We start from the raw sequence: 26,521 nt of genomic DNA on the forward strand, positions 1-26,521 counted from the left end.
CCACCATTGTTACCATCAAGGTCTAACCAAATGAACCCGGAGAATCAAAGAAAGTTTAGCGTATATTTCGCTCACAGATGTGGGCAAAGGGTTCTCCATTGCACTCCATTTTCAATAGTGGAAGTCAAAATAACCTCATCTTAGTAGAGGTCATCAGGTGGTTGGACTTGTTGACACCATAAGTGTATACATACACCATCTGGTGGCTCCATGAAGGGTGTGATATTTTCATTAGTCAATAGTGCCACCTACCTTATGGAGTTAATCCCTTCAAGGATGTGGTATTTTTTGATATTCCCCCCTTGAATTTTGAGATTTTATTTTAGGTCAACCATACTTATGGAAGTGTTGAGTCTAGACCTCACACTGCTATTATTACTTTGGATAGACAAGTACATAGGATGTGAGAGGTAGCATTTCCTACTTCCATCTCCTTTATATCCACTCCGCCTACTGTCATTTACTTTATCTTTGATAAGCAATAAAGGAAGTTCATATCCTAGATGAAGAGATATGTCTTCTTCCTAATTCACTATCCAGGTGAGAAGAAGGTCATGATCTCATTTATGGTCTCCAAATAGGGCCTCTCCACACAGTAGAAATAAGTGGACAAGGTCATGGAAGAATACAAAGATATCTTCTCCTCACCCACTAGGATACCTCTGTATTGTTCGGTCAAGCATTCAATGAATATGACCACCAACACATCTATACCTAATGGGCCAATCCATGATCGATATCTTTTGGAAAATGAATAAATCAAGCACCAAATCCAATAGTTTCTCCAAAAAGGGCACATCTGACCAACCTCCTCACCCTATGGAAGCCCAATTATACATATGCAAAATAAATCCGAGACCTGAAAACTCTGCATTGATTACAAGGCACTTAATAAAATCACAGTAAGGAACTGGTACCGAATTCCATGAATTGATGACCTTCTTAACCAGTTGAAAGGTGCCATGTACTTCAGTAAGATTGATTTAAAGTCTAGCTACCACTAGGTCACAATAGAAAAAAATGATGTATGGAAGACTACTTTCAATTCCAAAGAAGTTATTTTTAAATTTTTGGTAATGCCATTTTATTTGAAGAATGCCCCAACAACTTTCATGAAGATGGCGGATGATATATTACAACCTTTCACCAACTATTTTCTGGTGGTATATATGGATTATATACTCATCTTTAGTAAGAGTTGGTAGAACACTTGTATCATTTTTAATAGGTCCTTCACACTCTGTAGCAACATGAGCTATTTGCTAACTTGGAAAAATGTCCTTTGACATGAATAAGGTCCAATATTTAGGCTACATTGTTGATGAGTGTGGTATGCATGTGGATCTAGTCAAGATTCAGGTCATTCATGATTGGCCATCCCAAAACATACTAACTGAGCATCATATTTTCCTAGGCCTTTCCAATTACTATCACATGTTTGTGTTGGGATTCTCTCGTATTGCATGGGCCCTCAACCAAGTGACCAAGGGTGGTGGAAAAGAAAAAATCGCTTGGGGAAAGTCACAAAAAAAAGAGTTTGATGATACAAAACATCACTTGTGCTCAACCCCACTGCTCTCCTTACTCGATCATGACAAGCCTTTTGAGATTGAGAAAAATTATTCAAACTATGTTGTGGGCATAGTTCTCACTTAGAACGGCAATCCAATGGTCTACTATAGTGATACACTATCATATTCCATCCATAAGTACCCAACCTATAAAAAAGAAATGCATTCCATTGTACAATCCCGCTACCAATCGAAGCATTACATTCTTGGGAAGGAGAAAATCAACCACACTAATCATAGGCCTCTACAGTTCATGAAAATGCTAGGAAAACTATAGAATGACCATGATCAAAAGTGCTCCACATACTTGTATAAATTTCATGTCAACATCAAATACAAGACAAGGACCATCCAGTCACATTACTGTTTTTCTCAGTTGACCTCTAGTTGCAAAAATAGCCATAGTGTTCCACTCTTGTGGACATGAGGCCTTTGGGTGGCCCCAACTCTATGAGAGAAATCTAGAATTTTCTACTTTGCTACCACCTACTAGATGTTAAGCACATACATGACTGTCACTTACTACAATATTCAAGACATTTTGTTATGCCATTTGGGACATCTCTATGTTCTCTTATGGGAGCATGGAAATCTCATTTGGGAAGCTAACTATAGTCGGATGACAAGACACTTTTATCTGTAAAAGACAATGGCCATGGTACAAAAGTATTTCTATTGATTGAAACTTCAACATGATGTTAACACGTATATTAGGTCTTTAACTACCTGTGCCATTTCGAAACCAACCATTTAGAAGTAAGTATTATACACCCATTTTCCCATCCCCAAGATGCCCTGGGAATTTATATTGATGGACTACATGTATGGTCTTCCTTCAATCATGTAGGGCATTTCCTATGTATTCATGGTTTTTGATCGATTTTGTAACATAAGAAGAATACCATATCATATTTCATTGCCAAGGTATTCTTTAAATGTGTGTGGGCACATTTTGGGATACCACAGACCATCATATTAGATCGAGATAGTAGGTTCCTAAGCACATTTTGGTCGAGTCTCTAGTCACTGTTTGACACCGAGCTTACCAAATCCACTACTTTCCACTCCCACACTGATGGCCAGATAAAGGTCATTAACAAGATGATTTGCATATTTTGTGCATGTACAAATCCATGAATCCATGTGAATGGAATGAAAGTGTCCGCTATGTTCAACACAACTACACTAAAGCCCTCCATAGCTTGACTAGCCACAACCCTTGTCAGGTGAGCCTAGGATATTAACCATTGGGTCATATTGATATAAAACTACCCCTTATGCCTGCATAGGTGGAATTTTCCCATGCTTAATCTAAGGCCAACAAACCCACCAAATTCATTGAATGGATTCAACACATCGACTAATAACTCCATGAAATTTTACAAAAGGCTAATAATAAGTACAAGAAGTGCCATGATCAACACCGTGTGCTACATAAATTTCATGGAGGAGATAAGGTTTGGTTGCATTTGTAGAAAGAGTGCCTTACAGGACCCCATTGGATACTTCATCCACTTCACTATGTATGTTATGCCATCACCAAGGTTATAGGTGACAATACATTTGAGCTAAGTATTTCTCCCTTCCTTGGCTTACATCCAATGTTTAATGTGGATTTCCTTTGGGCATATTTTCCACCATTATTGGACACATAAGAGACAAAAAGTAGTTGAAACTGACATAACTTATCATCGACTACATGGAACATGAAACTATTGATCAAAATGTGGAAACATGTGTTAGTGGAAATCACCAATAGAGGATGCAACTTTATCAGATTTTCAAAGCAAGGAAACTCCTGCATAAAGGCAAGTGGATCACTAAAGGCCAAGTTGAGAATAAGCTTTCCCATCTAATGGGGACACTCAATTCAATTCAAACCATTTATTCCTAAGGGGAGAGGAATACTATAGGTGGATATCAGTGGCCACTCACCTATTCCTAGCTCAAAGCACAATTTTCCATCTTTGCATAGTTTCTACATATTTTTGGGTCCTAAACTTTCAGGGTCATTTTGAGGCTATAAATAACATTTTTTTGATGTGGAATTGACCAAGAAATAGGTGCAAGGCTTGGTATGGGACTAGTAGGAATGTGTATTTCTCAACTGTCTAATGACCTGATAATCATGCCAAACATAGATCATGTGAAAAAGTTACAAACCTAGAATTTGATGTACCAACTAATCCCACCAGGGCCCATAAACCTTTTTGTGTTTCATCTCCTAAGGTAGGTTTTTTGATGTCAAGGGTTTCCACATTATTTCTTATTGTTAGAAAGGGAATTTCAACCTAATTTTCATGTGCTTTTTAAAATGCATGTAGTTGTCACATCTCTTGTCAAAGATGAGTGGCAACCATTCACGCAAGTTTGTCTCATTCCACAATTTTATAGTTTTAGCACATTCCATTTATTAATAGAAGTAATTTTTTATTGCATTTATATGTTTTTGTTATAAATATTTATTTCATTTTATTTTATTCACAAATTTGGATCAACGGGAAAGGAAGAGAGAGGAAGACAGAGAGATGAGGGAGCATGGGTAAGAGAGAGTGGGATATAAGAGATAAACTTAGGGATATATATATAGAGAGAGGGATATGGGAAGAGAGAGGGAGATAAAATTATGGATACATACAAAGAGGGAGGAGGGAGAGGGATAGGTGGAAAGAGACAAAGATAGGGAAAGGAAGAAAGAGAGAGATCATATAACATGGAAATTTAGGGAGAGATGGAAAGAGGGATGTGCATAGGGCATAGATAGAAAATGGTTGATAGAGGGGACACTTAGGGGGGAGAAAGCGAGAGAGAGAGAGAGAGAGAGAGAGAGAGAGAGAGAGAGAGAGAGAGAGAGAGAGAGAGAGAGATAAATAGATGGGGAGAGATATAGGGATTTAGGAGGGATAAATAAAGTGAGAGATTGATGATGGTGAGGGGAAGGAACTCGCATGCATTATTAACATGCACACATCAATAAAATTCACACATTCCTACTCCAATTTCATGTGAGAAGGAAACATGAGGATAGTGAATGAAGGGATAGATAGATGAGAGGAATAGGGAGAGAAAGAGATGAGTGGGTTAGATAGAGAGAGAAAGAGGGAGAAATGGAAAGAGAGACTCTAAAGTAATAGGAAAATAGGGGATAGAAAATGGGTGATGGGGAGACTATGTGTGTTAGAGAGAGAGAGGGAGATAAGGAAAGAGGGATAGAAATAGAGAAGAGGGGAAGAAAGAGTGTGTGTGTGTGTGTGTTAGATAGAGACATAGAGGGAAGGAAGAGAGTTAGGGGAGAGATAGGGATCTATAAGGGAGACATATATAGGGAGAGAGATAAAGAGAGAGAGAGGGATATATATGGAAAAAGAGAGTGGGGTTAGAGAGAGAGAAGGAAAGGTAGAGAGGTAGGGGGACAAAGAAGGATGCAGGAAGGAGACATATGGGGGGGAGAGAGATAGAGAATGATGACAAAGACAAAGGAGGATCATTACAGAAATTATGAGGTCTAAAATGGGCCTCCTAAGGAATATTCTAAAACAATAAGGGAAGTAATAAAATAAGATTATATTACATCATCAAAATTTGGAGGGAAAAAAGAAAAACTACTTTTTCAACTCATATTTTAAACATATCTCCCTACAATTTTACTCAATTTTAAAGTGGGAGTACTTTTTGGATGTAAAATTTAATTCCTCATCCAAGGAGTACCCATATTGCATACTTTCTATGGACCTTGCTACATGAAAAATGAGAAATACATGAAAAAAACGTGATTGCAATCACATTTTTTCATGCATTTTTTATTTTTCTTGTAGCTGGGTCCATCAAAAGTATGCAAGATGGGTAATCTTTGGATGAGGAATTATATTCCGCATCCAATGAGTGATCCCACTCAAAAGTTGAGTAAAACCATCAGGAGATAAGTTCAAAAAAGTATTTTTTTTTATTATTTTTATTTTGTTAATCATTTTAATTTTTTACTCCAAAAAAGTTGAATCATCCCGCATGGTTGACGTCATCATCTTAAGTCCTATTGGTTCTTATAAAGTTTGTTTTTGTTGTACATTTTTGTTTTGAGACCCATTTTTTACCTCAAAATTTCTCTAATGGAGAGAAATATAAAGAAGGAGACATACGGCAGAGAGGAGGGAGAAGGATAGGGGGAGAAAAAGGAAGGGATAGAGAGAGATAAAGCTATAGGGAGAGAAAAGAAGGGAGGGAGATGGGGGGAGGAAAGGAGGGAGAGAGATAGTTCAAGGGATAAGGAGAGGGAGAGGGATAGGGGGAGAGCAAGAGATATACGAGGAAAGGAAGAGAGAGAGATGCGCTAATAGGGAAAAGGAGACATATGGTGGGGGGAGAGAAAAAGAGAGAGATAGGAGGGAGACATATGTGGAGAGAGAGAGAGAGAGAGAGAGAGAGAGAGAGAGAGAGGAGGTTTATGGAAGAGGGGGGAGACATAGGTGGAGAGAGAGAGAGAGAGAGAAAGGGATAGGGAGAGATAGGAAAAGAGCGGGAGGTGTGAAGGGAGGGAGAGAGGTAAGGGAGAGGGGAAAGTGCATGAGAGAGAGAGAGAGGTGTAGTGGGAGACATAAAGGTGGAGAGAGAGATAAATAAGGAGAGAGGAATGGGTGAGGAGACATAGGGGAAGAGAGAGAGAAATGGATAGGGAGAGATAAGAAAGGATGGAGATACGTGAAGGGAGGGAGAGAGAGAGAGAGAGAGAGAGAGAGAGAGAGAGAGGTGTAGTGGGAGACATAAACGGGGAGAGAGACATAAATAAGGAGAGGTATATAGGAGGGAGATTGATCAAGATCTTTTAACATGAGCCTATTATTTATCAGGATTAAAAATAACGAAAAATACCAAATCTTGACAAAAATATTATTAAAATTAAAATAACATAAACAAACAACTGCAGATAACATAAAATATGAAAACAAGATAGATAACAATGTTCACCTAGTGTGGGCTATGTTTCCAGGTTCACTTCCAATGGAGTGTCCACTTCAATTATGATGCAAAATGACTCAAATTACATTAAATTCCCAATCTCCAAAGCTATAGATTTACTTTGCAGCTTCTCAAAAGACTCTAAACAACCTTCTCTACAACTCTCCTTTTGAAATTCTCCAAAAGGGAAAAAATATTATGACTTATCAGAAAAATAGTGACAATCATGCTACGGAATGGCAAGGGCTTAGCCTTTCTACAAATCAAAACACTGTAATCTATTTTTTTGCTACACAATGACCTTTACAAACTCTTGTCGACCTATCTCTCCTTTTGATGCATTTCAAAAGGTCCAAAACTATGTTTTACATATGTACATAATGTAAAACTAGGCCATAAAAGGCAATCATTATGCCATATTCTCAGAACCAAAAATTGTATGGAACATTAAAAAATTTGTTTTACATATATAGGCTTAGAGGTTCCATACCCCAGGGTTGAACCCATGGGATTTATGGTCCAACACATATAAAATGGTACTTGTTAAAGCTCTTTAAAACCATAAATTTTGGATGTGGTTACAACAACCATATATTGGTACATACTCCATCCACGTGGTCAAAACTACGTATCAACAAACCAACCATAACATGGTATGTAATAAACACATTTAATATAATATACATGATGACCAACATAATATGACACCCATGTGATCATTATCAGTTGCTGTTATGACCAACATATTTAATATATAATATGTGGCATCTAATTTCACAATAGATTTCATAGTTTCATAACATTTACCTAGTCAGCCTACCTTGTGCCATGTCATTCACATCTGCCAAGTGTCATATGTACCACTTGCCATGTGTCACTCTGAGAAGCTGCTACATGTCATGGTAGGTTGAATTTGACTTTCTATTGCAAAATTTCAAACTGTGATAACATACTCATACAAACTTAGTGTAGTGATATTTTAATTAATTGTAATTGACCAAGACTACAACCAATTACTTGCCAACCTAGGGTAGGTTTGTTATTTCAATGGATTTTTCACTATCTGTGTCAATACACTACAACCAAGAGTGAAAATAGAAAACAGTAAAGAATTTCGCCAAATCAATTACAGAAACTAAATCATTCATGCATAAATTAAAACACTCTTAAAAAATTAAATCACACTTCACAATTACCAGAGAAAAGGTGCACCACACATTGTACTAATAACTACACCAGCTGGTCAACTACCATATTGCGAATCAAATCATTATAACAACATAACATAATTCTGGAACTGAAGCAGATATATTCCACAAATTATATAGCGACAACAAAAAACCATACAAACAATAAAAGAGAGAAACAATAATAAACAACTACTCTACCACTACAGTCCCTACTAAAGAGGAGGGCCCTTCCTCCCTAGCAGGGGTGCAGGAATGAATATGAGATTAGTTAAAGAATCAACTTATAAACAATAAGAGAATCACCACAGTGTCTTTAATATTAAAACAATTAAACGTTAAAAGATAAAAAATAACAGTACTCTCTATGTCATCCCCCATACATGAGAGATTAAATTACTCTTATAGTTATTACATACCCAAAATCAGGAATAGATCAGTCATGAGAATCTCATGATTCTCATGATGATCATAAAATATAAATCGTTATAAACAGTTCCTAAGTACGAATGCTATTTAAATACATCGGTTAAGATCATAACTGGTTGGATTTGTCACTTTCTAAATAAACAATTCATAACTTCTAATAGTTGTTGCATGGAATAGTACCCACAACTTTGCGAGCTACATTGCAAAAACATCCCACGTTCAAATTATGGTTTGGGATGTAACAATCACTGGGTAACAGCACCCGAGGTGTAACAATGTAACCTGTAACAACAACGCGGTGTAACAACAACACCTGTAACACCATCGTGGTGTAACACCAAGAACTATAACAACACACATAGTGTAATAGCAATATGTTCCATCCTGATTTTAGACCGATCAACGCAGCTGTTCATTCCATAACCTCGTTCTTGCAAGCAACACCTGAAAAAGAGGAGAGGATCCAAAAGACTTCTCCAATGCTTACCCCAGTTAGCCATAAAAAGGAATATTGCATCATTATCTTTAGCAAAAATGGAAAATTAACATGATGGAAAAATAGGTTGTTCATAACTAGGAAAAGGAAATTAACATGTAAAGTTTTGTTGGTCTGGAGGGCAAAAGGATCAAAACTGGGAAAGAAAGTATAGGAAATAGGTATAAAAACTACATCCAACATCTCCCCCCAGCTGAAGAAATTGCATGTTCTCATGTAAAACCTCAGTTTCTCCTGTTATACCTTTGATGCAAGTCCGTAAAATTATAGGCACCACTAGTGTCTTCACCAGGAGACCTGTGTCCTTGAGTAACCATTAGCTGTTGTGGCGAAGATTCTTCTTCATAGTCGCACAAGGGTAATATGACTGGTATTTCTCTTCCGATAACAAAATTAGAGGATATTTGAATCTAAGTCTAAACCAGTAGGCTCCCAATGTTGAACCACCAGGCCATATTCTAGTTCTCATCTAACAACAACCACAAAATTATTGAACTCAAAAGGATCTCCTTCTTGTAATCTAGCACTACAGGCTTCGGTGCAATTAAGGCATCATGTTTGTGCTCGACTTTTCATTTGTCCATAAAGATTGAGGAAAAACTCCACAATCCTTTTTCTATAAGTGGCTGGTTGTTCCCTGATTTCCTGGGTACTTAGGAACACCTTGAACTCACGTCTTAATTCAAAAACCATTCCTAGTTCTTCCCTGATCCTTGTGCTACCCTTTGTTCATTGGTCTCAGCTGACTTCATGGCCAAATTCCATTCAATTTGATTTCTCATAAAAGAAATTAAGGCTCACAACTGAAAGTCCCCCAGATAAGAGAAAACACTTGCCACCATCTTTGTATTGAGATATTCACACATCATGTTATGCAAAAATAACTCACAAAGTAAGCTTTGTTTGTCAAAATAACAAGCATAAAAAATTTCAAGAAAAGTACGGGTATAAGTACCGAAATAAGGTATGTCTTCAAAGACTACTTTTAATTGAAATAAATAATAATGTTGCCATAGGAACACTGGATATGATGGGGAAGCACTCCTGCAACCTAGCAAGTTAAAGGCAAGCTCACGAAGCTTCGTCCTATCATCTGTTAGATCTAGAACCTGTCGCTGTAACAGCTGCAGTTGTTCATCTTTCTTCTTCATAGCTTCCTTATTCCTCTACTCTTCCCATTATCTCACCCATTCTTCCTTTAACCATTTCTCTCGGAGTGAATTCATCATCTTCTTATGTGCCTTGAGCGAGATCATTCCCTCTTGCAGAGAGAGCACCTGCTGCTTCCATTTTTGTAACTCTGGTATCAACAACATTCTTTCAGAACACCATCCTTCATCAGGACCTAATATTCTTTGACATGCACTAACAATTGAAGGTGTAGCAACCTCCCGAGGGTGAAACTGTTCCATTTCAGCTACTAGTTCTTATGTAACAACAACGTCATCAATGGGTTGTTATGTAACAACTTCTTTTTCTCTCTGGTTAGCTTCCGCTTCCCCTGGTGGTTCTTGTCTAACAACAATGTCATCCACAGGTTCTTGTGTATCATTTTCCCCTTGGTTAGATTCTGTTTCCACTACTGGTTCTTGTGTAATAGCAGTTTCAACCACATGTTTGTGTATATCAGCTTCTTCTTTTTCCCCTTGGTTAGCTTCCACTTCCACTTCTGGTTCTTGTGTAACAGTAGTGTCATCTAAGGGTTCCTGTGTATTAGCTGCCAAATTACTCTATGTGGAATGCTCCATATCAGTTGCTGGTTCTTGTGTAACAACAATTTCTTCAACAATTTTTTGTGCATCAGCTTCCCAAGACTCAGTTTGTATTTCCCTCGAAATGGTGTCCACTGAAAAGACTCTATACCTCACTGCCACTAGCTCCTTAACACAGGTTGTGCACACAAAACCTGAAACATTTTCATCCCTGGCCCTATCTACAACCTCAGCGAAAGTATATAACCTTGGGGCCCTTTCCTCTACCATATCCTCTACTAACTGCTTCCTTAACTTTTCATTTTATCTTTCTAAACTTTCAATTTTAAGCAACAAGGATTGGGTCTCATTCTTACCTGGTGAGGAAGGTTCCTCTAGCCAAGCCTGCACTCCATATTCTTTCCCTTTTGCCTCCTTGTTCTTCTCATACATGGATGGGGACTCTGGGTGCCCACTAACCCTTACTCTCTGTTTCATCTACTTATCACCAATTGGCTTGTCAACTGGTCTCTTTCCAACCCTTACCTTCGAGGGCTGGGGATGCTCCTTGGTTTCTGCCGGAGCTCCCTCTGACGTCCCAGCTCACTTCTTGCAAGTAATCCTAGCCTTCTTTCTCATTAATTCATCCCAACTCCTGCCCTGGTGACTTAGGGTGTCCAACATAATTAGCTTGATGAGGTCGTGGTTTGTGATGCAAGTCTTTGGATGCACATATGTCTTCACGGCAACAGCCATATGTATGATATTCTCCAACAAAAAGTAAAAGAGGTTTATCATCTGTCGATGTCAGAGGTGATTTAACAACAATAAGTGGTAATTCAATACAATTTTCTCCCTTCCCTCACAGGTGATATACTTAATGAGGTAAAGGGCGACATCTGCCCACGGTTGGGGAAGTGCCAACCTATCAATTCCTCTTCCTTTCTTCAACAATAGTTCCTCCCCTTGGAAAAAATACTCCTTCAAAGATGGGTCATTCATTTTTATGTTAAACCACCTTTTTCCCTCTATTGCCAATGCTGTCACAGGGTAACTTACCTCCTCTGTAACTTCCAACTACAAACCCCTAACCTTCGTTTGATTCTTCTTTAAATTCTTAGCGAATTTCATAGCAATTGCCTTGTCTGATCCTTCTATCATTTGGAAAAACTGAAACCAACCTGCGTCCTTCAAATTTATCATGCTTCGGGTCAGTTTTCCAATGACTCAGTTGATCGTGGTTCATGTCAAATTGTCGCCCCACCCATTGGTACACTGTTTCAATGTTGTTCTCCTTTCTTCTCCTCCTTGAGAAATCCGAAGTGATCGGCACAATGCTCAACTATTCTAGCTCTGCAAACTGTTCTCCTCCACTTCTGTCTGAGAGTTCTGAATGAGGATGCAACACTTCAATAGTGGGTAAATGGTAGGGTGACGCAGTAAGATTAAAGGCAGGGATTTCAAGTCAAGATTCGTATTATGCAATAACATTTCCTTATTAATTCTAAGTTATGGAAGGTATAGTCTGAGGTACAATTCCATTTTTGGCATGATCGATCATTAAATGATAATGATTATGAGATCATCATCATTTGGTTTCGATTTAAATGCTCATAGGTCATGCAAAGGTCATGTCATAATGTAATTCATCCTCCCCTCAGCTTAAATGTGACGGTCATCCTCGGCTGTCAAAATAATATCACATTAGATTGATATAATTAATAAATAAAAGAGGATAGCGATATTACTGTTTCATGACGTACTTGGTGTGACATGGAGAGAAGAAATTGGTGATGAGGTGCACGAAATTAATTACAGCGGTCAAGGCAATTGCTCCTAAGTCATGGTGATGCATGTTGTGTATCACAATAGATAATTTACTTGGATTATTTCTAGAAGTCATTAGTTGTTACAGATGTAACAACCAAGATGACTGTTATGTATTATTGGTTTCCACAAAAGACAAAAAAAAGGAACTAAAACAGCCGTATAACAACATTATTGTAAGATATGCCTGAAATAACAAATGTTTTTTCAAAGTGTGTAACAACTGCCATAGAGTGGTTTTCAACTATTACATAAATTGTCTGTATGCACCTAAAAGAGGTTTTCACAGCCAGATTACTTTCATTATTTATTTTCTTATTTTCTTATTTTTATTATTTTTATTTATTTTTTTTAGAAAGTGTAACAACGCCGATAGAGGTTGGTTTTTGGCTGTTACACTTATTGAAAAATTAGATTTTGGCAGCATAGGGGGGGTTTCCTCTGCTCCTGTAATTTGAAGGTCCGAATTCATGACAACGTTAACAAATTAATCCCTTGAAGCAGGTTTATGATATAACCGAAGAAGGTGCCCATTTGCAAGCAATGGTGTGCTCACACTGTCAATGGTAACCAAATTCATAGTCCCATTGTCAAAGACGTCATCTACCTCATAGGGACCTAGCCATCTGGTGTAGAGCTTACCCTTAAAGTCCTTGAATCTTGAATCATCTAAGAGAGCCCAATCTCCTTTCTGAAACTTATTCTTCTTGATGAACCTATCATGCCACTTATCTCTCTTCTACTGGATAGCAGCCAGCCATTTCTCCTCCAATTCATTGAGTTGGTTCAAACTTTGCTTTTGTGCTATAGCCAGATCCAAATTCACCTGCAATTTTTTTCTCAATGTCTTGATTTCGAACTCAATAGGGAATAATGGATTTTTATCATACATAAGATCTTATGGTGAAAATACCATAGTATTCCTCCATGTAGTTCTATATGCCCACAGTACTTCTAGAATTTTATCAGCTAAATTCCTTCGGTGGCTAGCCACAGTCTTGGTAAGAATCCTCTCAATGACCTTGTTGGTGATTTCCACTTGGCCATTTGCTTGTGGGTGATAAGGTGTTGCAATTCTATGATGAATTTTACATTTTTCAAGCAACTTTTGGATCATATGGGATGTAAATTGGGGCCCTCCATCTGTCACTATATCCCTTGGTATTGTAAAACGGAAAAGGATGTCTTTAAACAGGAAGTCTAAAACAACCTGCTCCGTGGATCTGGTTAGTGATTTCCCCCCAACCCATTTTGTGACATAGTCGGTGCAGACCAAGATGTAGGATCTCTGTCTAGATGAAGGATTAATTGGTCCCACAAAATCCAAGGCCCATTTCTCAAAAGGTTCTAAGACTATTTGAGGTTGTAATGACATCTCATTTGATTGCAAAGGTTAGCCCATCCTTTGGCAACTATCAAATCCTTTCACGAACTTCTTGGCATCTTGAAATATTGTTGGCCAATAATATCCCGTCAAAAGGACTTTGTATCCTATCTGCTTGTCTGTGAAGTGCCCTCCACAAGGTTCCTCGTGACAAGCCTTAAGGATGTCAAAGATATCATCTTCCCTAACACAATGTTTGATCTGAAAATCTGGTCCAGTGTGATAGATATTCCCATCTATCCAGGTATAGGTAGCACTTTGTTGTATGATCTTTCTCTTTTCCTTGGAGGACAAGTATTGTGGAAACTTCCCTGCAGCAAGATAATTGGCTATATCTGCATACCATGGTGAGTAAGTAGAAATAGAAAAGAGATACTCATTAGGGAAAGAATCCTCAGTAGGAATGCAATTTTCATTAATAGTTAACCTAGAAAGAAAATAAACTACTACATTATCTTTTCCAGGTTTATCTACAATTGTGATATCAAATTCCTGTAACAACAATAACCAACGTGTAATTCTACCATTAGTAATTCGCTTATTCATTAAAAAATGAATGGCAGAGTGGTGAGTGTTTACAAATGCTTGATACCCAGTAATATAATGTCAAAAATTATTGATGTCATGCACTACTGCTAAGAATTCCTTCTTGGTCACTGTGTAATTGAGCTCAGCCGAAGTCAAATTATTTCTTATGTAATAAATAGCATAAGGTTTCATATCCTCTGGCTAGCCCAAAAAAACACCTACAACAATATCAGATGCATCTATAGCTATGTGAAATTACAGTTCTCAATTAGTCCACGTAAAACTGGAGCTGCTGATACACAACATTTCATCTTCAAAAAGACCTGCTCACACTTTCCTGTCCACAAAAATTCTACATCCTTCATAAGTAAGGAGAAGAATGGCGATGAAATTTTCGAAAAATTATCTATAAACCTTCTGTAATACCTTGCATGTCCCAAGAAACTATGTACCTCTTTTTGCATCTTGGGAGTTGGAATTTTCAGAATTACCTCAATATTAGCAGGGTCTACCTTGATCCCATCAACAGAAATATAGTGTACCATCATGATCCCTTCAGTCATCATCATGTGAAATTTTTTGATGCTCAATGAAACATTATTCTATAGACAACATTCCAACACTTTTTCTAAATTATCTAATGCGGTTTCAAAAGCATCACCATATGGTGTAAAATCGTTTGTGAAGATTTCAAGGCAGTCATTAAACAAATCAGAAAAAATCCTAGTATTTCCCTCTGAAAAGTTGTTGGCGCATTGAAGAGTCCAACAAGGAGTACCATGTATGCGAAATGTCCCCAAGGGCAAGTAAAGGTTATTTCATCCTGATGCTCTTGGGAAATCTGTATCTAGTTGTAGCCACTAAACCCATCTAAAAATGAAAAATTTTTTTTCCCAAAAAGGGTGTCAAGGACTTGATCTATAAATGGTAAAGGAAAATGTTCCTTATGAGTGGCCTTATTGAGTTCTCTGTAATCCACACAGAGTCTCCACTTTCCATTCTTCTTAGGGACAATGAAAAGCGAAGAAACCCACTAACTGTTAGATATCAGATAAATAAAATTAGCATTCAGGAGTTTTTGTAATTCTGCTTTCACTACCTCCTTCAACACATGGTTCATGTGGCACTGCGGTTGTCTAACTGGTTTGCATCCATCTTTCAAATAAATGTGGTGAGTGCATAGGTTGGGATGAATCCCCTTCATATCTGTGTAGTCCCATGCAAATGCCTTTTTGTATTTCTATAACAGTTATAACAATAGTTTGTTTTGCTTAGCAGTCACGTTGGGTTTAACATTAAGATACTTTCCTGGTTCTATTTTGACTGGACTACTGTCAGTATCTAGAGTGGTTCTCATTTGTTCAAAATTTATATCTTCTATCTCTTCTTCCTCCTTCGAATTTTCAATAGAAGCGATAGAAAGCAAGTTACTAATAAAGCCATTAATGATATCATCTTCTATCGCATCCTTGAAATACTGGGCTTTACCCAGAGTGAGGATTAGTAGGGAACGATCTGATTCGGGTTCAAATTCATCCCACCAGGGATTGTTCAAATCCATATTTGGTTTTGGGGGGTAAAGGTTAAGGTTATTTGTAGCCTGGCCATCTAAAATCATCATAGATCCGGATCTACATCCTATAAATGAATCTGCAATAGCCAATCAGGGTCTCCATAGAATCAAAGGATGTCCCCCTAGGTTGGATTTGGCTTGTAAGATAAGAAAGTTAGCCGGATACCTCCAAGAAGCTGTTGCGATTATTATGTCTTCTAATACCCCCTCGGGTTTAACATGGGACCTATCTACTAATTCAAGTACAGTAGGTGTATGTCTAAGTCCATGCAACCCTAGGGTGGTAAATAGGTTCTTTGTCATCACATTAATGGTCGTCCCAAGATCATTCAATATATTAGTCATGGGCAAGCCATTAATATAGACAGTAACTATAGGGTTTCCTAGATCATTATAATTGGTTAAAAGAAGCTGAGCAGTCATTAATTCAGACAGTTTCCCCATCACGTGTATGGTAGCAGGGTCCTTAGGCATCCTTCTGGGTTTCTTAATGCACATATCTTGTACTATTTTGGCATAAATAGGTACTTCTTTAAGAGGTTGTAGCAAAGGAATTCGTACACGTAGGTTTTTCAACTCCCTAAGGAAATAAAACTCGGGTTGTGAGGTCATTCTACTCTCAGTTAATCTCTAAGGATACAGAGGATCCTGAGTAATAACAGTCGAATCGGTTGCTACAGGTGTATCAGCCTTACTCGAATTGGTTGTTATAGGAGCAATAGCTCTTCTTGGGTTGGTTGTTACAGGTGTAACACTTTTCTCTGTATCGATTGTTATAGGTGTAACAATCCCCTCAATATATATTGTACCTCCTCTGGAAGGTTCACATTCCTCCTCGATGATGATAGGGGAGTGGTTTGGTTTAATCACCTTACCTGACTGTAGTTGAATTTCATTAAGTCCAACGGGAGTGATAAGGTAAGTCTGGAAGGTAGTCAGAGCCTCTATGCTCTGGGCTACTTTATTATTCGGATTAGGGTTAGGTTGCACAGGTAATTGGGGTTGCACATGTGGTGTAGGAACAAGATTTTGGAAAGGGGGAAATTGTAGCTATTTCTACATTGGTAATCTAGATGGGACTGTACTTTGGGCATTCCCCCTCTAGTTCTGATTCCAAGGATATGGTTGAGATGGAGGATATTGAATAGATGGAGAGGGGGACCACTGGTTCCAGGGAAAAGGAAACTGTGCTGGAGAAGGAGAAGAGTATTTCCATGGATATTGTTGAGCATTATATGCATTATTCCATGAATTAAAATAAGAAAAATCTTGGGACATACCTAGAGGTCGTGGCTGCCATGGTCTCCTGGGTGCGATGAAATAAGAGGACTAGACTTCTTCACTCAATTCTCCGAGTATTGCCTTTGGTCTGAGAAGCTCTAACATTGATCTATAGAATGTTCCAACTCACAAATATTGCACAGGATGATGTTGTTCATTTCCCACTCCCTAAAGGGATGTTTCTTCCGACAATTTGAACATAACACAACCAAAGGTGTATCGGCTTCTCCTTGTGTCTTCTTGATTCGTATTGTGGTTATCTAGGCAGATAGAGTACTGAGGATGTCGGTTTTGAAATTTTCAAATAAATTCCCGATCTATGCTCTAGTTACTCCTTCACTTGTAGATTTTTGTATTCAGGTGTAGGCATATTGTGTTTCCTCCCTTTGACAATCCTATAGAGCATCTTAGGCAGAGCCTTATGATTTCAACGAATGGTTCCTGAGATATGTCCCCTTTTTCTAATAGATTCAGGGTATCAATGCAGTCATCCTTCATTCCTCTTATGAATATGGTCTTCAAGATCTCGTGATATAAATCACTGTGTTTGGACCTCTGCAAATTATAATGAAACCACTCCACATAGTCCTCCAGGCTCTCATCCTCCTTCTGTGTCATCTTGAATACTTCCTCTCTTAAGTCCCTGGTTCTGCAATAGTCTTGGTACTTTGATAAAAATGTCTCCTTCATGTCGCTCCATGTTCGAATAGAAGCAAAGCCTAACCCCATGAACCATCTCAAGGCTGCTCCCTTTAGAGTAGAAGGAAATAATTTTAATTTATGAGCATCTGAAATATAGTCATAACTCCTGCACAAGACATCAAATTCAAATAAGAAGGTGTCAGGGTCTTCTACAGTCATTCCTTGAAAATATGGTAAGGATGATAAAGGAATATTTTTTATGGGATCCTTGCCTCTGATATCCCCAAATGGGAACTCAAAGGTGTTGACAGTAACATTTGTTTTAGTGTTTTTTTTTTTTTTTTTATTGTTGTCCCCCATTGTTAACCCTCCTAATCCTTGCTGTAACAGACATTCTTCAAACTGTTCTTGTGATTGTCTTGTAGGTGGTAGCTCAGGTAGTTTCAGGGCTAGATGTTTCATTGCGTTGCATCAATCTAGATATTGATAAATCAATAAGTGCTCTCCTTTTTTCGGTTTTTGATGCCCCCCTTCAGTTTCCACTTATTCCTTAGCCCTAAGGTTCTCATTACTAGCTTCCTCCTATTTCTCTTGAATTGAATGCTTAATCCTGGGAGTGTTTTTGCTAGCTTTAGAATGCTATGGTCCTGAAATAGAGGAATTAGAGGTTTCTATCATTGTTATAGGAATAATAACTTTTTGTGGCCTTGTTTTCCTTGTGTCCTTTTGAGAACATGACTATTATTTTTCTTCCCTTGAGATCAGTTCATGGATAAATGTTTTCCTTCCCAAATCTATAGTCTTCCTTTCCTTTTTACGACCTATTTTTCCTGTGATTAATTAGAGTGGGGGGAGGGTATTTTTGGTATTTCTATAATTCCTACAGTTGCACACATGGAACCTATGTGTATTAATGCACACCCTAAGTGTCTCAGTATTCGATAGTGGTGAGCCCACCTAGGTATGTTAGAACGATGTGTAGGTTCTTACCTCTCGTCTTCTCGCCCAACAACTGAAGAGCTGAAGACACGCTTTAAGAAAACAAAAAAATTCCACACCCTAATTTCCCTAGTGATCACAACAGTGAGACCACCTAGGTATATTAGAGTGATGCATAGATTCTTACCTCTCATCTTACCACCCAAAGATTGTAGAAGAGGAACACTCTATCATCAAACAAACAACTTGGTTGACAGTATCGTCAACTACCATCCCCAGCAATGATGCCAAAATGTAGTGCTATTTTAATCAATCATAATTGACCAAGACTGCAACCAATTAATTGTCAACCCAGGGTAGGTTTGTTATTTCAATGGAGTTTTCACTATTTGTTCCAATACACTACAACCAATAGTGAGAATAGAAAATAGTAAAGAATGTCATTGAATGAATTGCAGAAACTAAATCATTCATGTAGAAATTAAAACACTCGACAGAAATGAAGTCACACTTCACAATTACCAGAGTAAAGGCACGCCACACACTGTACTAATAACTACAATAGATGGTCAACTACCATACTGCTAATCAAATCAGTGTAACAACATAACATAATTCTGGAACTAAAGCAAATATATTCTAAAAATTATACTGCGACAACAAAAAACCATACAAACAATAAAAGAGAGAAACAATAATATACAATTGTTGGTGCACTAAGATGTCTTTTTACAAACACTCTTAATTCCTACATTAATTGTCAACCCAAGGCAAGTCTTTCTATTTCAAGAGTGTTAGAATTATATATGTAGAGAATTCAGAGGTTAACTAATAACAAATCATTGCAATTGCTAATGACTATCTTCTTCAAACTCAATCCAATCAACTCTAAAAGAAGTAATTCTAAAAGAATTTCATCACGCACTCTGTAATTCTACTTAACCTATCATGGAAGAAAAATAGATCTGAATACAACTTCTAAAGAATCACACTTGGCAGTTTTAACTAGAATTGAAGCTAACTCGCTCACTCATGAAAGAGAACTATAACAATTAACAACAATGGTAATTGAACAACAAATCCTAAATAAACAACAAATCCTAATTAAGAAACAATTCTGAATTGAACAACAAATCTGAATTGAACAACAATTCCACATTGAACAACAATTCCGTATTGAACAACAATTCCGAATTGAATAACAATTCCAGATTGAACAACAAATTTGAATTGAACAGTAATTTCGAATTGAACAACAATTCTAAATTGAACAAAAAATGATATAGGAATATCAAACTTTATTTAAATAGAAAATGACTGTAGAAGCATAAAGCAATTAATTCTATCTCTGAAATCTATGACAGCATTACTTGGAAGGAAAAACGATCCGAGCTAGAACTATCACAACCAATTCAATCAAAAGTATTACTTGCATATAACACACGGATCAATCTAAATCTCAAATGAACAGCAAATGCAAACTAAATCAACAATCCTTAAAATAATCAAAAGTAATATTAACTTAACATTAACAAGCAATCAAGAATGAAATAGAAATGATTATGGCACAGGTGAAGCAGTAGATCTTCTCTTGATGAAGCCCAAAGTCGTAAAAAGTCTCTGGTAAGAGATAATCAAAATATAAGTATGAATTAAACACAACCTTTCTTCATTAATGTAAGTAACCAAGTTACAACATCAAAAATAACAGTATTAAATGTCAAAAATAATAATTACAAACTGTGAAATTCTGAACTTTGTGCAGTTTTTCCTTTCGGTCTTATATATTACATTTAGAAAGTAAATAGATAAAAGTGAATCCTCAAGATAAGGGGATCCTAAGGATTTCCCTATGCTTGATATGATTCTATCATAATATAGTCATTAGTTTGCCCGGTCTTCCGCTGTCTTGCCTTGCCTCTGACACCGTCTCTTTCCATTGTGAGATGCTGCCACTCTGTCGATTGGGCAACCATCGCTCAATTCGTGACTTATGCACATAACAATAGTAAAAATCAGTTTTTCTTGCTTAGATTTTTCTAATTTGTTACTGATTACTTTTACTCAACTTTAGCTATTATTTCCTCTACTTTTATTCATAAACAAAGATAATCATGTGAGGATGAGTGCTAAATAAAGCGATTACCACAGAGAAAACATACCCTTTTCTTGACCCAACATACTCCCCAACTTACCTTGTTGCATCAACTCATGCAATTAAATATTTGAAATGTATTTGAGTTAGGGAATAGCTCCTCCTTATAATTTCTAAATCCATTTTTCTTCTTTAGTATAGCAAAATCCTGGTTGACATCTTGATCCTTCAAGGTGTACTCAAATCGATACTTCTCTAGAGGATACCATATGAGTGGAGTTCCATACCAACATCCTATCCATTCAAGCCCCATGTTTAAGACCATGTTACTATACTTACAAAAACGAGAGGAGGCAACTTTAAAGTTCCAGTATCCAAATGGCCCTCGGTTTCTACTAGTAATGCTAGAGACTTCCTACCTTTGTCTAGTTGTAGACAAGGCTTCCTCCTTAAACTCTTGGAAGTACTCATTTCCAACTTGTATAACATACATGTGAAATGGCCCCAATTGGCCCACAACACCATCTCACTTCATGAATTTCTTATGTCTGACTGAGAGATGCAGGGGTTTGGTAGGTTTCCCTCTCATGCAGAGGTCAATTCCTTCTTCATGCTTTCTAAAAATATTGTGAGACTTGGCCCACTTGAGTTGCTTAGTAGAAAAAGAGAGAAATGCCTGGAATTGTACATTTCCTATCAAGGGGCCAGGGTTGTTGTCTATGTCATCTTCCAGAAAGAAATCGTGCATATAAAGTGATGAGCCTCATAAATGGGTAATTATATGGGCTCATTTTAACTCCTAACCTAGTCAAATCAACCATTCTCTTAGCTTATTACATGATTTTCTTATTATATTTATGCTTATAGAGTGAGTTGAGTTAGTTATGATGCCATGAGGTCTAATATGTGTTTAATGCAGATTATTGATGATTTTTGTGGTCAAAGTCAAGGATACAGTGGAAAAATGGCAGAAATAACTCGAAGTGGACAAAGGAGAGAACTTATAGGATGGAATCCTCCTCATTTATTACTCCCCACTTCGAATTCCCCTTCATTCAGCTCGAAGTATAGGCAGCCAAGTCATGCATTAGCAGGCAGCTGAGCAAGTGGAGGATAACTGATGTTTATCTCGAGTTTTGGGAGCCAAGCCTCCCTGATTTTGAGGAAGTTGTTGGGAGCTTCATTTGTATAAGTAGAGAGGCCTAGGGCATCACTAGGGTCAAATTTTTGTTGAATTTTCGCTAGAGTATTGCTTATGTAACTTTGCTCAACTTCGAGCTTATTATCTTGATAGTTCATGTAATCTTGTTATTGTTTTGAGAATAAAGATGGAATCCTTTTTGAGTTAGCACTGAGTTACCTTAGAGGGCTGAAGGTCTTGGGTTAGGACCCAATCCAAGTAGCCAAGCTCCTCATTTCTTGTATTTTTATGCTTCATTTCAGTTTGCAGATTAGGTTGCTGTTAGATATATTTCTTTCATGAATAAGAATAGGTTGTTTTTATGATTCAATAGTTTGCTTCTATTTGTGATTTCAATAGCAGGTTAAGTAGTATTAAAGGAAATATCCAAAAGGCTAGTAATAGTGCTTTGGCCTCTCTTCATCCCTTTGGGACAATGATCTGAGGCAAAGACCCTCTTGCTGCCCCAAAAACACAAATTTTCCTCCTTCATAGGACTTCTAGTGTTTGCAGCTTTCTAATTGGTTCATAGTTTAGTTTGATTTGCTTTAGAACTTCTTAATCATGATCATTTCCTTATTTTCAATAGTCTTCTTTCATTATTTTCTTTCATGCAATGGTCATCAGCATTTTCTTCCATAGATCATAGTTTACTTTGATGCAAAAACTCTATTTTTTAGATGCACTTATTTCCTTGCTTGCTTAATCTCATTGGTTGACTATCAGTTGTTTATGCAGTAGATATCTTCTAGCAGTAGTCCAACCTATCATCCACTCCATCCTCCATCTAATCCATGCCCTACAAGTCACCCAAGTCTCCCCTCAATTCTGTCTTAGTTTTCTGCAATTTCCATAGACTTTCCTCTCTCTCCTTGAGAAAATCCAATCATCTTTCTCTCTCCTAATGATTCTTGGTAGACTCTAAGTGCCCTAACACTTCATTCCAACCTTCATATACCTTCTCCACCCACTCTCACACCTTCAAAATAGTGAAAACTGCTCTTGTCCTCCTCCTGTAGGCCTCCTGTAGAATAATGTTTTTCCTCCTGTAGATTTCCTGTGTCCTCCTGTAGATTTTCCTGTAGGCTTTCTTTTGAAGGCCAAGTTTGGGAAAAGCCTCCAGAAGGCCACCTAAGGCTTCCTAGGACCCATACACACAATCCTACATCCTATCAAGTCCCAAAACTGCCCTCCATCACTACCTATTCATTGCCACATCCACAAACAAATAAATTACATGCATAACAAATTCACATAAAAATACATAAAAATCCAAAAAGATGTTTTTTGCTCCTTTACTTTCAGAAATAGCTTAGGTAGATGTTGTTTACTTCCTTGAGTATGTAATGGCATTCTTTTCATGGTTTTCATAGTCTTTTCTGCAAAAGTAGGATTAGTGGTTAACTAGGATTTCCTTGGTTTGCTTTACATTTCAGTCTTCCTTTCTGCAAGTAGAATAGCATCAGAGGAGTAATCTCTTTTTATTTCCATCACATATAAAGCTTCTTCTGGAATCCATAGAAGTTGGCTTGAGCTCCTAGTGATCTTGCGCTGGCTGACCAAGTGACAAATTGCAGTAAGAACTAGTACTTGTGCATACAACACCGTCGCTTCCAAGTTTGTTACAAACTATCAGGTTGATAAGAGTAAAGTAGGTAGCCTAGGAGTTGTAGCATTATTGTTGCAATACTGGTGCTCACCACTTTTTGGCGCCATTTTCAGGGAAGCGTCAGAGTATTCTGTGATTACTTCTTTCTTCTATTTCCTATTGCAACATTCTGCTAATAGTTTATTTCAACAAAAGTAGATTAGTCATTTCCTTTCTTTAGTTATGCATTTCTTTTGCTTTCCTTTTCAATTTTGTAATTTCCATTTCAACAAAAGTAGATTAGTCACTTCCTTTCTTTCAGTTCTGCATTTCCTTGCTTTCCTCTTCAATTGTGCAAATTTCATTTCAGCAAGTTCATTTCAATTAGTTGCAAATTTTTTTGTTCAATCAATTTCAGTTTTGTAGGTACTATCAGTGTGGGGAAAAGGAAAAAAAACCAACCAAAAATATTTCCTTTCATGCCTCGTAGGAATAGAGATAATTCAGGAAAATTTTTGCCCAACAGCCCCACTACTTCACACAGCAAACCTTCTCTCTTCTTCGTTGGCTACGATCAAGAAGAAACTTTAGGTGAGCAACCTAAGATATTTGAAGAACCTATAGGGGAAGAAGAAGAAGAAAACATTCCTCTTAAGTCGATCGCTGAAAATAGAAATTCTATGGGAAATGGAGAGAGAATATAGGGTACCTTTCCCATTTGGGAGACTAATGGGGACACCAAAATGAAGAATATAAGTCCTTTAGCCCTGCCTCACTTCCATGGTTTGACTGCAGAAGATCCTGACACCTTCTTGTTTGAGTTTTCCATCACCTGTCGAACCTATGACTATGCACAAGATGAGAAAAAGTTGAAACTATTCCCTTCTACTCTCAAGGATGCAGCATTGTGCTGGTTCATGGGGTTACCTGGCAATAGCATCACAACTTGGGCTCAAATGCAGCATGCCTTTAATGACAAATATTGAGACTACTGTAGGTCAAAATATACCAAAGAAGAAATCTTTTGAATGACCATGGGAAGTGATGAATCCTTGGAAGATTATGAAGAGAGGTTCTAGTTCAATTACAAAAGGGCCAGGTGTACACTTGACTTAAATCTCTGAAGTTGGTCCTACTCTGGGGAATTGCGAAAGACCTTCTAGACACCTTCCATCTACTGGCCAGGGGAGACATCTACCAACTATCTTATGACAACATAAAGACTGGTTTTAGAAACCATTCTAGAGCAGCCAGAAAGAAAGGTAGGGGGAGTCAACCCATAGCCAGTACCTCTTCTTCCAATTCATCCATTAAAGGAGAAATTATAAACATGCTGGAAGACTTCAAGAGTTAGATGCTACAGACTCTTGCAATGCAAATGGACACCTTACATGTCAAAAGAAAACAAGAGGAAGAAGAGAGGGCTTTGGTCATTTTTGTCCTAGATGCACCAGGAGGCATCTTAGGAATGAATGTCCATTGAACTCTATAGAGGTTTGTTCAGTATGTGAGGAAGATCATTCTACAGATAAGTGCCCTTCCTTGCCCAAACTTAAAGCGGTATACCAAGGGGCCAAAGGATCCATTGAACCACTCTATTTCATGAACCAAAGGAGACCGCATGGACCTAGACCATACCAGTAGGGGATGTGAAGGACATCTCAGGCACACTACCACCCCAACCAAGTCACTTCTATACCTTCTTGGGGCCTGTTAGCTCTGCTACAATTTGTAGCATTTGATGGGAAAAAAACAAGTTTCGAAGTGTTGCTTGTGCTTTCAAGAGGTTCGTAGCAATGGATTTGTTCTTCCCCTTCATTCTCCTTATTTTCCCTCATTACCCCTTAATCCCTATTTTCTTCTTAAACCCTGTGTAAACCCATATTTACTCAAACTTCAATTGCACCCTTATGGCTTCCTTTTCCTTTGTTTCCCGCTTAATCCCTTCACAACCCCATTTACCCTTTTTCCCTTTAGTCCCTGGGCATTTTTGTGTTTAACATTAAAAACCTCGATATCCTTTTATAAATCATATTAACCTATGTTTTTTGTTATAACACTGTGCATATAATATAATTCATAACCCTTAGTTTTAATAGAGCCAGAGCCCGCAGCTTTACATGTCACATCACCCTTCATATCAACCAACATGTGCATTAACTGTGCCTTTCCCATCGGCCGTCCGATTGCGCTCCCCGTATGATCCAACGATATTTGCTAACCCCACTCTGCAAACCTGCATACCCGTTAGTTTCTAGGGAAAGTGGTTTCCCTGCCATCGCATCTGCCACACGTCTTCATATTATTGCATCGCTCCTGCCTGTACGTAAACCACCCTTGGCCATAAAGCGGTGCGGGGAAACCACTTCCCGCCACTATACTCGACTCCCTGCCTGTTAACTTGTGCTCATCTCCGCCTCCCGTCATCCATTAGATCATTCCCGTTGCAATCCAACGGCCATCGTTCACCCATTATTGTTCGCGCCCGATAGTCCACCTAGATTTGATCTCTGTCGTCCGTTCCTTCATCCGACGGTTGCTATTGAGCCCTGCACCTCTGTGTCAACCATTGCCTCCCGTCATCAGATCTAGGCTGTCCATTTTTCCATCCAACAGACAGCGTTCCTCCTCAGCTCTTCATCCATGTTTAATGTATTTTGTTGTGTTGTTGAGCCTGTTTTGCCCACACGAAGAAGTAAGAGATGATCCGGTCTTCAATGCATGAATTCTTTAGCTACCGCAGTTAAAGAACAGCACGGTCAAGGATGAGAAAGTACTGCCTCGAGCAGTTGGATTCATTCAACAATTATGAACATTTATTCATGAAACATTCCACCTGTTCAAGGAGTACTCCAAAGTACTAGAGAATGTCTAATTTGTTAATTAAAACAGTCAGAATGTATCAGAGTCGCATAATAGTTTGTAAATGAGGTTGGTGGTCAATTATGGCCCCTCCACGCTTAGGGTAGCAGAGCAATTTTGTACCCAACCTCCATAAATACCCAGAAAAATGATGTAATTGGGTTGATGAGTGTTATTCTATTGCAAGCTTCAACTTACGGACATTGTAAGTACTTTGTAACCTGCAGCTTCTGGTCTGCATTTCCAGCTAATACAAGCTTCTTTTGCTGTTGATTGCTCACTCTCCATTGCTTCT

This window comes from Pinus tabuliformis, chromosome 5_1, assembly GCF_031772625.1.
Source record: "Pinus tabuliformis cultivar Carrire ecotype Pingquan chromosome 5_1, CPIR1, whole genome shotgun sequence".
NCBI lineage: Eukaryota > Viridiplantae > Streptophyta > Pinopsida > Pinales > Pinaceae > Pinus > Pinus tabuliformis.